Raw genomic sequence first — 13,933 nt, 5'->3', positions numbered from 1 at the left:
TTGATTAAAAATTTTTGCGCACCACAAATGGAAGCATTTTATTTGAATAGGAAAGGTTATCTTGCCATTTTTTTGATAGCTTTGCGCAGAGGCGATATCGAAACCTATGAGGTTTATCCGAGGTGCGATTATTGCTAGTTGAAAACTATTCCCAATACCCCGCCCTGACGACGTGAAAAACCGTTGGCCGAGGCAATTTCTGAAGATTTCCCAGTGAAGTCTTTTATTCTAAATCAAAAGCCATTATGTAGGAGGTTTATGTGACAGGTTTTGACTGATAGATTTAAGTTTCGAATCGCACCAATACCACATGCTTTGGTTTTTCGTCGAGTAATCGCAGCGAGCTCTAACACGTTTAAATAAAACCATTTTTTAACAAATTAAATAACAAAATATCATAGAAAAAACCAAGGCTTTTATGATTTAGATTTATAAGTGTCGATTCAACGGACCTAAAAAATCTCGACCGACAAAAACTTGTTGGTCTATAATAAGGGTAAGTATATTAAACTTACCTCGGGTACGAAAGGTTCCGGATTGGATTACCACACAAACCTTTGTTATTTTTGAATTGATTTATCCCCATTTTTAAAAATTACATAGTTTATGTGATAAAATTTTATTGGGTTTATAATCTTTTTTTATTTAAATAACCAAAACCGCTGAAAATTAACTTTCAAAATTATTAAGTAAAAACAAATTGAATAATAAATTTATTGATACTGGAAAACTGTGAATTTTTTTACATGTATGTCAAAAAAGTTGTGCTTATCTTGATTATGTTGTGGTTAAATTTAAAAAAAAAATTTTCAGCATTTTGATAAAAACTTATAAAAAAAAGCAAGATAAAATTTTACTTGACGACGTTAGGTATCGGATAAATAGTTGTTATACAATTTATTATTTTGGTGCTTTTATTAAACAAAAATGAAATTAGTTTTCTATGCTTAATAATTATGTTTAATGGTCAAACAAATTTGTTAATTAAAATTTTAATGTGTATTCCTTGATTAAAAATTTTTGCGCACCACAAATGGAAGCATTTTATTTGAATAGGAAAGGTTATCTTGCCATTTTTTGATAGCTTTGCGCAGAGGCGATATCGTAACCTATGAGGTTTATCCGAGGTGCGATTATTGCTAGTTGAAAACTATTCCCAATACCCCGCCCTGACGACGTGAAAAACCGTTGGCCGAGGCAATTTCTGAAGATTTCCCAGTGAAGTCTTTTATTCTAAATCAAAAGCCGTTATGTAGGAGGTTTATGTGACAGGTTTTGACTGATAGATTTAAGTTTCGAATCGCACCAATACCACATGCTTTGGTTTTTCGTCGAGTAATCGCAGCGAGCTCTAACACGTTTAAATAAAACCATTTTTTAATAAATTAAATAAAAAAATATCATAGAAAAAACCAAGGCTTTTATGATTTAGATTTATAAGTGTCGATTCAACGGACCTAAAAAATCTCGACCGACAAAAACTTGTTGGTCTATAATAAGGGTAAGTATATTAAACTTACCTCGGGTACGAAAGGTTCCGGATTGGATTACCACACAAACCTTTGTTATTTTTGAATTGATTTATCCCCATTTTTAAAAATTACATAGTTTATGTGATAAAATTTTATTGGGTTTATAATCTTTTTTTATTTAAATAACCAAAACCGCTGAAAATTAACTTTCAAAATTATTAAGTAAAAACAAATTGAATAATAAATTTATTGATACTGGAAAACTGTGAATTTTTTTACATGTATGTCAAAAAAGTTGTGCTTATCTTGATTATGTTGTGGTTAAATTTAAAAAAAAAATTTTCAGCATTTTGATAAAAACTTATAAAAAAAAGCAAGATAAAATTTTACTTGACGACGTTAGGTATCGGATAAATAGTTGTTATACAATTTATTATTTTGGTGCTTTTATTAAACAAAAATGAAATTAGTTTTCTATGCTTAATAATTATGTTTAATGGTCAAACAAATTTGTTAATTAAAATTTTAATGTGTATTCCTTGATTAAAAATTTTTGCGCACCACAAATGGAAGCATTTTATTTGAATAGGAAAGGTTATCTTGCCATTTTTTGATAGCTTTGCGCAGAGGCGATATCGTAACCTATGAGGTTTATCCGAGGTGCGATTATTGCTAGTTGAAAACTATTCCCAATACCCCGCCCTGACGACGTGAAAAACCGTTGGCCGAGGCAATTTCTGAAGATTTCCCAGTGAAGTCTTTTATTCTAAATCAAAAGCCGTTATGTAGGAGGTTTATGTGACAGGTTTTGACTGATAGATTTAAGTTTCGAATCGCACCAATACCACATGCTTTGGTTTTTCGTCGAGTAATCGCAGCGAGCTCTAACACGTTTAAATAAAACCATTTTTTAATAAATTAAATAAAAAAATATCATAGAAAAAACCAAGGCTTTTATGATTTAGATTTATAAGTGTCGATTCAACGGACCTAAAAAATCTCGACCGACAAAAACTTGTTGGTCTATAATAAGGGTAAGTATATTAAACTTACCTCGGGTACGAAAGGTTCCGGATTGGATTACCACACAAACCTTTGTTATTTTTGAATTGATTTATCCCCATTTTTAAAAATTACATAGTTTATGTGATAAAATTTTATTGGGTTTATAATCTTTTTTTATTTAAATAACCAAAACCGCTGAAAATTAACTTTCAAAATTATTAAGTAAAAACAAATTGAATAATAAATTTATTGATACTGGAAAACTGTGAATTTTTTTAAATGTATGTCAAAAAAGTTGTGCTTATCTTGATTATGTTGTGGTTAAATTTAAAAAAAAAATTTTCAGCATTTTGATAAAAACTTATAAGAAAAAGCAAGATAAAATTTTACTTGACGACGTTAGGTATCGGATAAATAGTTGTTATACAATTTATTATTTTGGTGCTTTTATTAAACAAAAATGAAATTAGTTTTCTATGCTTAATAATTATGTTTAATGGTCAAACAAATTTGTTAATTAAAATTTTAATGTGTATTCCTTGATTAAAAATTTTTGCGCACCACAAATGGAAGCATTTTATTTGAATAGGAAAGGTTATCTTGCCATTTTTTGATAGCTTTGCGCACAGGCGATATCGTAACCGATGAGGTTTATCCGAGGTGCGATTATTGCTAGTTGAAAACTATTCCCAATACCCCGCCCTGACGACGTGAAAAACCGTTGGCCGAGGCAATTTCTGAAGATTTCCCAGTGAAGTCTTTTATTCTAAATCAAAAGCTGTTATGTAGGAGGTTTATGTGACAGGTTTTGACTGATAGATTTAAGTTTCGAATCGCACCAATACCACATGCTTTGGTTTTTCGTCGAGTAATCGCAGCGAGCTCTAACACGTTTAAATAAAACCATTTTTTAATAAATTAAATAAAAAAATATCATAGAAAAAACCAACGCTTTTATGATTTAGATTTATAAGTGTCGATTCAACGGACCTAAAAAATCTCGACCGACAAAAACTTGTTGGTCTATAATAAGGGTAAGTATATTAAACTTACCTCGGGTACGAAAGGTTCCGGATTGGATTACCACACAAACCTTTGTTATTTTTGAATTGATTTATTCCCATTTTTAAAAATTACATAGTTTATGTGATAAAATTTTATTGGGTTTATAATCTTTTTTTATTTAAATAACCAAAACCACTGAAAATTAACTTTCAAAATTATTAAGTAAAAACAAATTGAATAATAAATTTATTGATACTGGAAAACTGTGAATTTTTTTAAATGTATGTCAAAAAAGTTGTGCTTCTCTTGATTATGTTGTGGTTAAATTTAAAAAAAAAATTTTCAGCATTTTGATAAAAACTTATAAAAAAAAGCAAGATAAAATTTTACTTGACGACGTTAGGTATCGGATAAATAGTTGTTATACAATTTATTATTTTGGTGCTTTTATTAAACAAAAATGAAATTAGTTTTCTATGCTTAATAATTATGTTTAATGGTCAAACAAATTTGTTAATTAAAATTTTAATGTGTATTCCTTGATTAAAAATTTTTGCGCACCACATATGGAAGCATTTTATTTGAATAGGAAAGGTTATCTTGCCATTTTTTTGATAGCTTTGCGCAAAGGCGATATTGTAACCGATCAGGTTTATCCGAGGTGCGATTATTGCTAGTTGAAAACTATTCCCAATGCCCCGCCCTGACGACGTGAAAAACCGTTGGCCGAGGCAATTTCTGAAGATTTCCTTGTAAAGTTATTTATTCTTTAATCAAAACCTTTTATATTAGAGGTTTATGTAACAGGTTTTGATTAATAGATTTAAGGTTCGAAACGCACCAATACCACATGCTTTGGTTTTTTGTCGAGTAATTGCGGCGAGCTCTCTAACACGTTCAAATAAAATCATTTTTTAATAAATTAAATAAAAAATATCATAGAAAAAACCAAGGCCTTTACGATTTAGATTTATAAGTGTCGATTTAACGGAATTAAAAAATCTCGACTGACAAAAACTTGTTGGTCTATAATAAGGGTAAGTATATTAAACTTACCTCGGGTCTGAAAGGTTCTGGATTGGATTACCACAAAAACCTTTGTTATTTTTGAAGTGATTTATTCCCATTTTTAAAAATTACATAGTTTATGTGATAAAATTTTATTGGGTTTATAATCTTTTTTTATTTAAATAACCAAAACCACTGAAAATTAACTTTCAAAATTATTAAGTAAAAACAAATTGAATAATAAATTTATTGATACTGGAAAACTGTGAATTTTTTTAAATGTATGTCAAAAAAGTTGTGCTTATCTTGATTATGTTGTGGTTAAATTTAAAATAAAATTTTCAGCATTTTGATAAAAACTTATAAGAAAAAGCAAGATAAAATTTTACTTGACGACGTTAGGTATCGGATAAATAGTTGTTATACAATTTATTATTTTGGTGCTTTTATTAAACAAAAATGAAATTAGTTTTCTATGCTTAATAATTATGTTTAATGGTCAAACAAATTTGTTATTTAAAATTTTAATGTGTATTTCTTGATTAAAAATTTTTGCGCACCACAAATGGAAGCATTTTATTTGAATAGGAAAGGTTATCTTGCCATTTTTTGATAGCTTTGCGCAGAGGCGATATCGTAACCGATGAGGTTTATCCCAGGTGAGATTATTGCTAGTTGAAAACTATTCCCAATACCCCGCCCTGACGACGTGAAAAACCGTTGGCCGAGGCAATTTCTGAAGATTTCCCAGTGAAGTCTTTTATTCTAAATCAAAAGATGTTATGTAGGAGGTTTATGTGACAGGTTTTGACTGTTAGATTTAAGTTTCGCAGCGCACCAATACCACATGCTTTGGTTTTTCGTCGAGTAATCGCAGCGAGCTCTAACACGTTTAAATAAAACCATTTTTTAATAAATTAAATAAAAAAATATCATAGAAAAAACCAAGGCTTTTATGATTTAGATTTATAAGTGTCGATTCAACGGACCTAAAAAATCTCGACCGACAAAAACTTGTTGGTCTATAATAAGGGTAAGTATATTAAACTTACCTCGGGTACGAAAGGTTCCGGATTGGATTACCACACAAACCTTTGTTATTTTTGAATTGATTTATTCCCATTTTTAAAAATTACATAGTTTATGTGATAAAATTTTATTGGGTTTATAATCTTTTTTTATTTAAATAACCAAAACCGCTGAAAATTAACTTTCAAAATTATTAAGTAGAAACAAATTGAATAATAAATTTATTGATACTGGAAAACTGTGAATTTTTTTAAATGTATGTCAAAAAAGTTGTGCTTATCTTGATTATGTTGTGGTTAAATTTAAAAAAAAAATTTTCAGCATTTTGATAAAAACTTATAAGAAAAAGCAAGATAAAATTTTACTTGACGACGTTAGGTATCGGATAAATAGTTGTTATACAATTTATTATTTTGGTGCTTTTATTAAACAAAAATGAAATTAGTTTTCTATGCTTAATAATTATGTTTAATGGTCAAACAACTTTGTTAATTAAAATTTTAATGTGTATTCCTTGATTAAAAATTTTTGCGCACCACAAATGGAAGCATTTTATTTGAATAGGAAAGGTTATCTTGCCATTTTTTTGATAGCTTTGCGCAGAGACGATATCGTAACCGATGAGGTTTATCCGAGGTGCGATTATTGCTAGTTGAAAACTATTCCCAATACCCCGCCCTGACGACGTGAAAAACTGTTGGCCGAGCCAATTTGTGAAGATTTCCCAGTGAAGTCTTTTATTCTAAATCAAAAGCTGTTATGTAGGAGGCTTATGTGACAGGTTTTGACTGATAGATTTAAGTTTCGAAGCGCACCAATACCACATGCTTTGGTTTTTCGTCGATTAATCGCAGCGAGCTCTAACACGTTTAAATAAAACCATTTTTTAATAAATTAAATAAAAAAATATCATAGAAAAAACCAAGGCTTTTATGATTTAGATTTATAAGTGTCGATTCAACGGACCTAAAAAATCTCGACCGACAAAAACTTGTTGGTCTATAATAAGGGTAAGTATATTAAACTTACCTCGGGTACGAAAGGTTCCGGATTGGATTACCACACAAACCTTTGTTATTTTTGAATTGATTTATTCCCATTTTTAAAAATTACATAGTTTATGTGATAAAATTTTATTGGGTTTATAATCTTTTTTTATTTAAATAACCAAAACCGCTGAAAATTAACTTTCAAAATTATTAAGTAAAAACAAATTGAATAATAAATTTATTGATACTGGAAAACTGTGAATTTTTTTACATGTATGTCAAAAAAGTTGTGCTTATCTTGATTATGTTGTGGTTAAATTTAAAAAAAAAATTTTCAGCATTTTGATAAAAACTTATAAAAAAAAGCAAGATAAAATTTTACTTGACGACGTTAGGTATCGGATAAATAGTTGTTATACAATTTATTATTTTGGTGCTTTTATTAAACAAAAATGAAATTAGTTTTCTATGCTTAATAATTATGTTTAATGGTCAAACAAATTTGTTAATTAAAATTTTAATGTGTATTCCTTGATTAAAAATTTTTGCGCACCACAAAAGGAAGCATTTTATTTGAATAGGAAAGGTTATCTTGCCATTTTTTGATAGCTTTGCGCAGAGGCGATATCGTAACCTATGAGGTTTATCCTAGGTGCGATTATTGCTAGTTGAAAACTATTCCCAATACCCCGCCCTGACGACGTGAAAAACCGTTGGCCGAGGCAATTTCTGAAAATTTCCCAGTGAAGTCTTTTATTCTAAATCAAAAGCCATTATGTAGAAGGTTTATGTGACAGGTTTTGACTGATAGATTTAAGTTTCGAATCGCACCAATACCACATGCTTTGGTTTTTCGTCGAGTAATCGCAGCGAGCTCTAACACGTTTAAATAAAACCATTTTTTAACAAATTAAATAACAAAATATCATAGAAAAAACCAAGGCTTTTATGATTTAGATTTATAAGTGTCGATTCAACGGACCTAAAAAATCTCGACCGACAAAAACTTGTTGGTCTATAATAAGGGTAAGTATATTAAACTTACCTCGGGTACGAAAGGTTCCGGATTGGATTACCACACAAACCTTTGTTATTTTTGAATTGATTTATCCCCATTTTTAAAAATTACATAGTTTATGTGATAAAATTTTATTGGGTTTATAATCTTTTTTTATTTAAATAACCAAAACCGCTGAAAATTAACTTTCAAAATTATTAAGTAAAAACAAATTGAATAATAAATTTATTGATACTGGAAAACTGTGAATTTTTTTAAATGTATGTCAAAAAAGTTGTGCTTATCTTGATTATGTTGTGGTTAAATTTAAAAAAAAAATTTTCAGCATTTTGATAAAAACTTATAAGAAAAAGCAAGATAAAATTTTACTTGACGACGTTAGGTATCGGATAAATAGTTGTTATACAATTTATTATTTTGGTGCTTTTATTAAACAAAAATGAAATTAGTTTTCTATGCTTAATAATTATGTTTAATGGTCAAACAAATTTGTTAATTAAAATTTTAATGTGTATTCCTTGATTAAAAATTTTTGCGCACCACAAATGGAAGCATTTTATTTGAATAGGAAAGGTTATCTTGCCATTTTTTGATAGCTTTGCGCACAGGCGATATCGTAACCGATGAGGTTTATCCGAGGTGCGATTATTGCTAGTTGAAAACTATTCCCAATACCCCGCCCTGACGACGTGAAAAACCGTTGGCCGAGGCAATTTCTGAAGATTTCCCAGTGAAGTCTTTTATTCTAAATCAAAAGCTGTTATGTAGGAGGTTTATGTGACAGGTTTTGACTGATAGATTTAAGTTTCGAATCGCACCAATACCACATGCTTTGGTTTTTCGTCGAGTAATCGCAGCGAGCTCTAACACGTTTAAATAAAACCATTTTTTAATAAATTAAATAAAAAAATATCATAGAAAAAACCAACGCTTTTATGATTTAGATTAATAAGTGTCGATTCAACGGACCTAAAAAATCTCGACCGACAAAAACTTGTTGGTCTATAATAAGGGTAAGTATATTAAACTTACCTCGGGTACGAAAGGTTCCGGATTGGATTACCACACAAACCTTTGTTATTTTTGAATTGATTTATTCCCATTTTTAAAAATTACATAGTTTATGTGATAAAATTTTATTGGGTTTATAATCTTTTTTTATTTAAATAACCAAAACCGCTAAAAATTAACTTTCAAAATTATTAAGTAAAAACAAATTGAATAATAAATTTATTGATACTGGAAAACTGTGAATTTTTTTAAATGTATGTCAAAAAAGTTGTGCTTATCTTGATTATGTTGTGGTTAAATTTAAAATAAAATTTTCAGCATTTTGATAAAAACTTATAAGAAAAAGCAAGATAAAATTTTACTTGACGACGTTAGGTATCGGATAAATAGTTGTTATACAATTTATTATTTTGGTGCTTTTATTAAACAAAAATGAAATTAGTTTTCTATGCTTAATAATTATGTTTAATGGTCAAACAAATTTGTTATTTAAAATTTTAATGTGTATTTCTTGATTAAAAATTTTTGCGCACCACAAATGGAAGCATTTTATTTGAATAGGAAAGGTTATCTTGCCATTTTTTGATAGCTTTGCGCAGAGGCGATATCGTAACCGATGAGGTTTATCCCAGGTGCGATTATTGCTAGTTGAAAACTATTCCCAATACCCCGCCCTGACGACGTGAAAAACCGTTGGCCGAGGCAATTTCTGAAGATTTCCCAGTGAAGTCTTTTATTCTAAATCAAAAGCTGTTATGTAGGAGGTTTATGTGACAGGTTTTGACTGTTAGATTTAAGTTTCGCAGCGCACCAATACCACATGCTTTGGTTTTTCGTCGAGTAATCGCAGCGAGCTCTAACACGTTTAAATAAAACCATTTTTTAATAAATTAAATAAAAAAATATCATAGAAAAAACCAAGGCTTTTATGATTTAGATTTATAAGTGTCGATTCAACGGACCTAAAAAATCTCGACCGACAAAAACTTGTTGGTCTATAATAAGGGTAAGTATATTAAACTTACCTCGGGTACGAAAGGTTCCGGATTGGATTACCACACAAACCTTTGTTATTTTTGAATTGATTTATTCCCATTTTTAAAAATTACATAGTTTATGTGATAAAATTTTATTGGGTTTATAATCTTTTTTTATTTAAATAACCAAAACCGCTGAAAATTAACTTTCAAAATTATTAAGTAGAAACAAATTGAATAATAAATTTATTGATACTGGAAAACTGTGAATTTTTTTAAATGTATGTCAAAAAAGTTGTGCTTATCTTGATTATGTTGTGGTTAAATTTAAAAAAAAAATTTTCAGCATTTTGATAAAAACTTATAAGAAAAAGCAAGATAAAATTTTACTTGACGACGTTAGGTATCGGATAAATAGTTGTTATACAATTTATTATTTTGGTGCTTTTATTAAACAAAAATGAAATTAGTTTTCTATGCTTAATAATTATGTTTAATGGTCAAACAACTTTGTTAATTAAAATTTTAATGTGTATTCCTTGATTAAAAATTTTTGCGCACCACAAATGGAAGCATTTTATTTGAATAGGAAAGGTTATCTTGCCATTTTTTTGATAGCTTTGCGCAGAGACGATATCGTAACCGATGAGGTTTATCCGAGGTGCGATTATTGCTAGTTGAAAACTATTCCCAATACCCCGCCCTGACGACGTGAAAAACCGTTGGCCGAGCCAATTTGTGAAGATTTCCCAGTGAAGTCTTTTATTCTAAATCAAAAGCTGTTATGTAGGAGGTTTATGTGACAGGTTTTGACTGTTAGATTTAAGTTTCGAAGCGCACCAATACCACATGCTTTGGTTTTTCGTCGAGTAATCGCAGCGAGCTCTAACACGTTTAAATAAAACCATTTTTTAATAAATTAAATAAAAAAATATCATAGAAAAAACCAAGGCTTTTATGATTTAGATTTATAAGTGTCGATTCAACGGACCTAAAAAATCTCGACCGACAAAAACTTGTTGGTCTATAATAAGGGTAAGTATATTAAACTTACCTCGGGTACGAAAGGTTCCGGATTGGATTACCACACAAACCTTTGTTATTTTTGAATTGATTTATTCCCATTTTTAAAAATTACATAGTTTATGTGATAAAATTTTATTGGGTTTATAATCTTTTTTTATTTAAATAACCAAAACCGCTGAAAATTAACTTTCAAAATTATTAAGTAAAAACAAATTGAATAATAAATTTATTGATACTGGAAAACTGTGAATTTTTTTACATGTATGTCAAAAAAGTTGTGCTTATCTTGATTATGTTGTGGTTAAATTTAAAAAAAAAATTTTCAGCATTTTGATAAAAACTTATAAAAAAAAGCAAGATAAAATTTTACTTGACGACGTTAGGTATCGGATAAATAGTTGTTATACAATTTATTATTTTGGTGCTTTTATTAAACAAAAATGAAATTAGTTTTCTATGCTTAATAATTATGTTTAATGGTCAAACAAATTTGTTAATTAAAATTTTAATGTGTATTCCTTGATTAAAAATTTTTGCGCACCACAAAAGGAAGCATTTTATTTGAATAGGAAAGGTTATCTTGCCATTTTTTGATAGCTTTGCGCAGAGGCGATATCGTAACCTATGAGGTTTATCCGAGGTGCGATTATTGCTAGTTGAAAACTATTCCCAATACCCCGCCCTGACGACGTGAAAAACCGTTGGCCGAGGCAATTTCTGAAGATTTCCCAGTGAAGTCTTTTATTCTAAATCAAAAGCCATTATGTAGGAGGTTTATGTGACAGGTTTTGACTGATAGATTTAAGTTTCGAATCGCACCAATACCACATGCTTTGGTTTTTCGTCGAGTAATCGCAGCGAGCTCTAACACGTTTAAATAAAACCATTTTTTAACAAATTAAATAAAAAAATATCATAGAAAAAACCAAGGCTTTTATGATTTAGATTTATAAGTGTCGATTCAACGGACCTAAAAAATCTCGACCGACAAAAACTTGTTGGTCTATAATAAGGGTAAGTATATTAAACTTACCTCGGGTACGAAAGGTTCCGGATTGGATTACCACACAAACCTTTGTTATTTTTGAATTGATTTATCCCCATTTTTAAAAATTACATAGTTTATGTGATAAAATTTTATTGGGTTTATAATCTTTTTTTATTTAAATAACCAAAACCGCTGAAAATTAACTTTCAAAATTATTAAGTAAAAACAAATTGAATAATAAATTTATTGATACTGGAAAACTGTGAATTTTTTTAAATGTATGTCAAAAAAGTTGTGCTTATCTTGATTATGTTGTGGTTAAATTTAAAAAAAAAATTTTCAGCATTTTGATAAAAACTTATAAGAAAAAGCAAGATAAAATTTTACTTGACGACGTTAGGTATCGGATAAATAGTTGTTATACAATTTATTATTTTGGTGCTTTTATTAAACAAAAATGAAATTAGTTTTCTATGCTTAATAATTATGTTTAATGGTCAAACAAATTTGTTAATTAAAATTTTAATGTGTATTCCTTGATTAAAAATTTTTGCGCACCACAAATGGAAGCATTTTATTTGAATAGGAAAGGTTATCTTGCCATTTTTTGATAGCTTTGCGCAGAGGCGATATCGTAACCGATGAGGTTTATCCCAGGTGCGATTATTGCTAGTTGAAAACTATTCCCAATACCCCGCCCTGACGACGTGAAAAACCGTTGGCCGAGGCAATTTCTGAAGATTTCCCAGTGAAGTCTTTTATTCTAAATCAAAAGCTGTTATGTAGGAGGTTTATGTGACAGGTTTTGACTGTTAGATTTAAGTTTCGCAGCGCACCAATACCACATGCTTTGGTTTTTCGTCGAGTAATCGCAGCGAGCTCTAACACGTTTAAATAAAACCATTTTTTAATAAATTAAATAAAAAAATATCATAGAAAAAACCAAGGCTTTTATGATTTAGATTTATAAGTGTCGATTCAACGGACCTAAAAAATCTCGACCGACAAAAACTTGTTGGTCTATAATAAGGGTAAGTATATTAAACTTACCTCGGGTACGAAAGGTTCCGGATTGGATTACCACACAAACCTTTGTTATTTTTGAATTGATTTATTCCCATTTTTAAAAATTACATAGTTTATGTGATAAAATTTTATTGGGTTTATAATCTTTTTTTATTTAAATAACCAAAACCGCTGAAAATTAACTTTCAAAATTATTAAGTAGAAACAAATTGAATAATAAATTTATTGATACTGGAAAACTGTGAATTTTTTTAAATGTATGTCAAAAAAGTTGTGCTTATCTTGATTATGTTGTGGTTAAATTTAAAAAAAAAATTTTCAGCATTTTGATAAAAACTTATAAGAAAAAGCAAGATAAAATTTTACTTGACGACGTTAGGTATCGGATAAATAGTTGTTATACAATTTATTATTTTGGTGCTTTTATTAAACAAAAATGAAATTAGTTTTCTATGCTTAATAATTATGTTTAATGGTCAAACAACTTTGTTAATTAAAATTTTAATGTGTATTCCTTGATTAAAAATTTTTGCGCACCACAAATGGAAGCATTTTATTTGAATAGGAAAGGTTATCTTGCCATTTTTTTGATAGCTTTGCGCAGAGACGATATCGTAACCGATGAGGTTTATCCGAGGTGCGATTATTGCTAGTTGAAAACTATTCCCAATACCCCGCCCTGACGACGTGAAAAACCGTTGGCCGAGCCAATTTGTGAAGATTTCCCAGTGAAGTCTTTTATTCTAAATCAAAAGCTGTTATGTAGGAGGTTTATGTGACAGGTTTTGACTGTTAGATTTAAGTTTCGCAGCGCACCAATACCACATGCTTTGGTTTTTCGTCGAGTAATCGCAGCGAGCTCTAACACGTTTAAATAAAACCATTTTTTAATAAATTAAATAAAAAAATATCATAGAAAAAACCAAGGCTTTTATGATTTAGATTTATAAGTGTCGATTCAACGGACCTAAAAAATCTCGACCGACAAAAACTTGTTGGTCTATAATAAGGGTAAGTATATTAAACTTACCTCGGGTACGAAAGGTTCCGGATTGGATTACCACACAAACCTTTGTTATTTTTGAATTGATTTATTCCCATTTTTAAAAATTACATAGTTTATGTGATAAAATTTTATTGGGTTTATAATCTTTTTTTATTTAAATAACCAAAACCGCTGAAAATTAACTTTCAAAATTATTAAGTAGAAACAAATTGAATAATAAATTTATTGATACTGGAAAACTGTGAATTTTTTTAAATGTATGTCAAAAAAGTTGTGCTTATCTTGATTATGTTGTGGTTAAATTTAAAAAAAAAATTTTCAGCATTTTGATAAAAACTTATAAGAAAAAGCAAGATAAATTTTACTTGACGAC

At 29.1% G+C, this 13,933-nt stretch overlaps 14 non-coding genes across 14 annotated transcripts; all 14 read left to right on the top strand.

Moving 5' to 3' along the window:
- Positions 1-77: 77 nt before the first annotated feature.
- Positions 78-218, top strand: LOC145761784 (U4 spliceosomal RNA). The gene has a single exon (XR_014287446.1). It is a non-coding gene; the product is annotated as a U4 spliceosomal RNA (small nuclear RNA).
- An 864-nt stretch (positions 219-1,082) lies between these two features.
- LOC145761645 (U4 spliceosomal RNA) lies at positions 1,083-1,223 on the top strand. The gene has a single exon (XR_014287315.1). It is a non-coding gene; the product is annotated as a U4 spliceosomal RNA (small nuclear RNA).
- An 864-nt stretch (positions 1,224-2,087) lies between these two features.
- Positions 2,088-2,228, top strand: LOC145761644 (U4 spliceosomal RNA). The gene has a single exon (XR_014287314.1). It is a non-coding gene; the product is annotated as a U4 spliceosomal RNA (small nuclear RNA).
- Positions 2,229-3,092: 864 nt separating this feature from the next.
- On the top strand, positions 3,093-3,233 carry LOC145761738 (U4 spliceosomal RNA). Its single transcript, XR_014287403.1, has one exon. It is a non-coding gene; the product is annotated as a U4 spliceosomal RNA (small nuclear RNA).
- Positions 3,234-4,098: 865 nt separating this feature from the next.
- Positions 4,099-4,239, top strand: LOC145761872 (U4 spliceosomal RNA). The gene has a single exon (XR_014287528.1). It is a non-coding gene; the product is annotated as a U4 spliceosomal RNA (small nuclear RNA).
- An 865-nt stretch (positions 4,240-5,104) lies between these two features.
- LOC145761889 (U4 spliceosomal RNA) lies at positions 5,105-5,245 on the top strand. The gene has a single exon (XR_014287544.1). It is a non-coding gene; the product is annotated as a U4 spliceosomal RNA (small nuclear RNA).
- Positions 5,246-6,110: 865 nt separating this feature from the next.
- On the top strand, positions 6,111-6,251 carry LOC145761907 (U4 spliceosomal RNA). Its single transcript, XR_014287561.1, has one exon. It is a non-coding gene; the product is annotated as a U4 spliceosomal RNA (small nuclear RNA).
- Positions 6,252-7,115: 864 nt separating this feature from the next.
- LOC145761781 (U4 spliceosomal RNA) lies at positions 7,116-7,256 on the top strand. The gene has a single exon (XR_014287443.1). It is a non-coding gene; the product is annotated as a U4 spliceosomal RNA (small nuclear RNA).
- Positions 7,257-8,120: 864 nt separating this feature from the next.
- Positions 8,121-8,261, top strand: LOC145761737 (U4 spliceosomal RNA). The gene has a single exon (XR_014287402.1). It is a non-coding gene; the product is annotated as a U4 spliceosomal RNA (small nuclear RNA).
- Positions 8,262-9,124: 863 nt separating this feature from the next.
- On the top strand, positions 9,125-9,265 carry LOC145761816 (U4 spliceosomal RNA). The gene has a single exon (XR_014287476.1). It is a non-coding gene; the product is annotated as a U4 spliceosomal RNA (small nuclear RNA).
- An 865-nt stretch (positions 9,266-10,130) lies between these two features.
- Positions 10,131-10,271, top strand: LOC145761892 (U4 spliceosomal RNA). The gene has a single exon (XR_014287547.1). It is a non-coding gene; the product is annotated as a U4 spliceosomal RNA (small nuclear RNA).
- Positions 10,272-11,135: 864 nt separating this feature from the next.
- Positions 11,136-11,276, top strand: LOC145761643 (U4 spliceosomal RNA). Its single transcript, XR_014287313.1, has one exon. It is a non-coding gene; the product is annotated as a U4 spliceosomal RNA (small nuclear RNA).
- Positions 11,277-12,140: 864 nt separating this feature from the next.
- LOC145761814 (U4 spliceosomal RNA) lies at positions 12,141-12,281 on the top strand. The gene has a single exon (XR_014287474.1). It is a non-coding gene; the product is annotated as a U4 spliceosomal RNA (small nuclear RNA).
- Positions 12,282-13,146: 865 nt separating this feature from the next.
- LOC145761891 (U4 spliceosomal RNA) lies at positions 13,147-13,287 on the top strand. The gene has a single exon (XR_014287546.1). It is a non-coding gene; the product is annotated as a U4 spliceosomal RNA (small nuclear RNA).
- Positions 13,288-13,933: the final 646 nt, after the last annotated feature.

This window comes from Corella eumyota, chromosome 7 (genome assembly GCF_963082875.1).
Source record: "Corella eumyota chromosome 7, kaCorEumy4.1, whole genome shotgun sequence".
NCBI lineage: Eukaryota > Metazoa > Chordata > Ascidiacea > Phlebobranchia > Corellidae > Corella > Corella eumyota.
The sequence above is the reverse complement of the archived record's forward strand: the minus strand, read 5'-3'. Positions and strand labels throughout refer to the sequence as shown.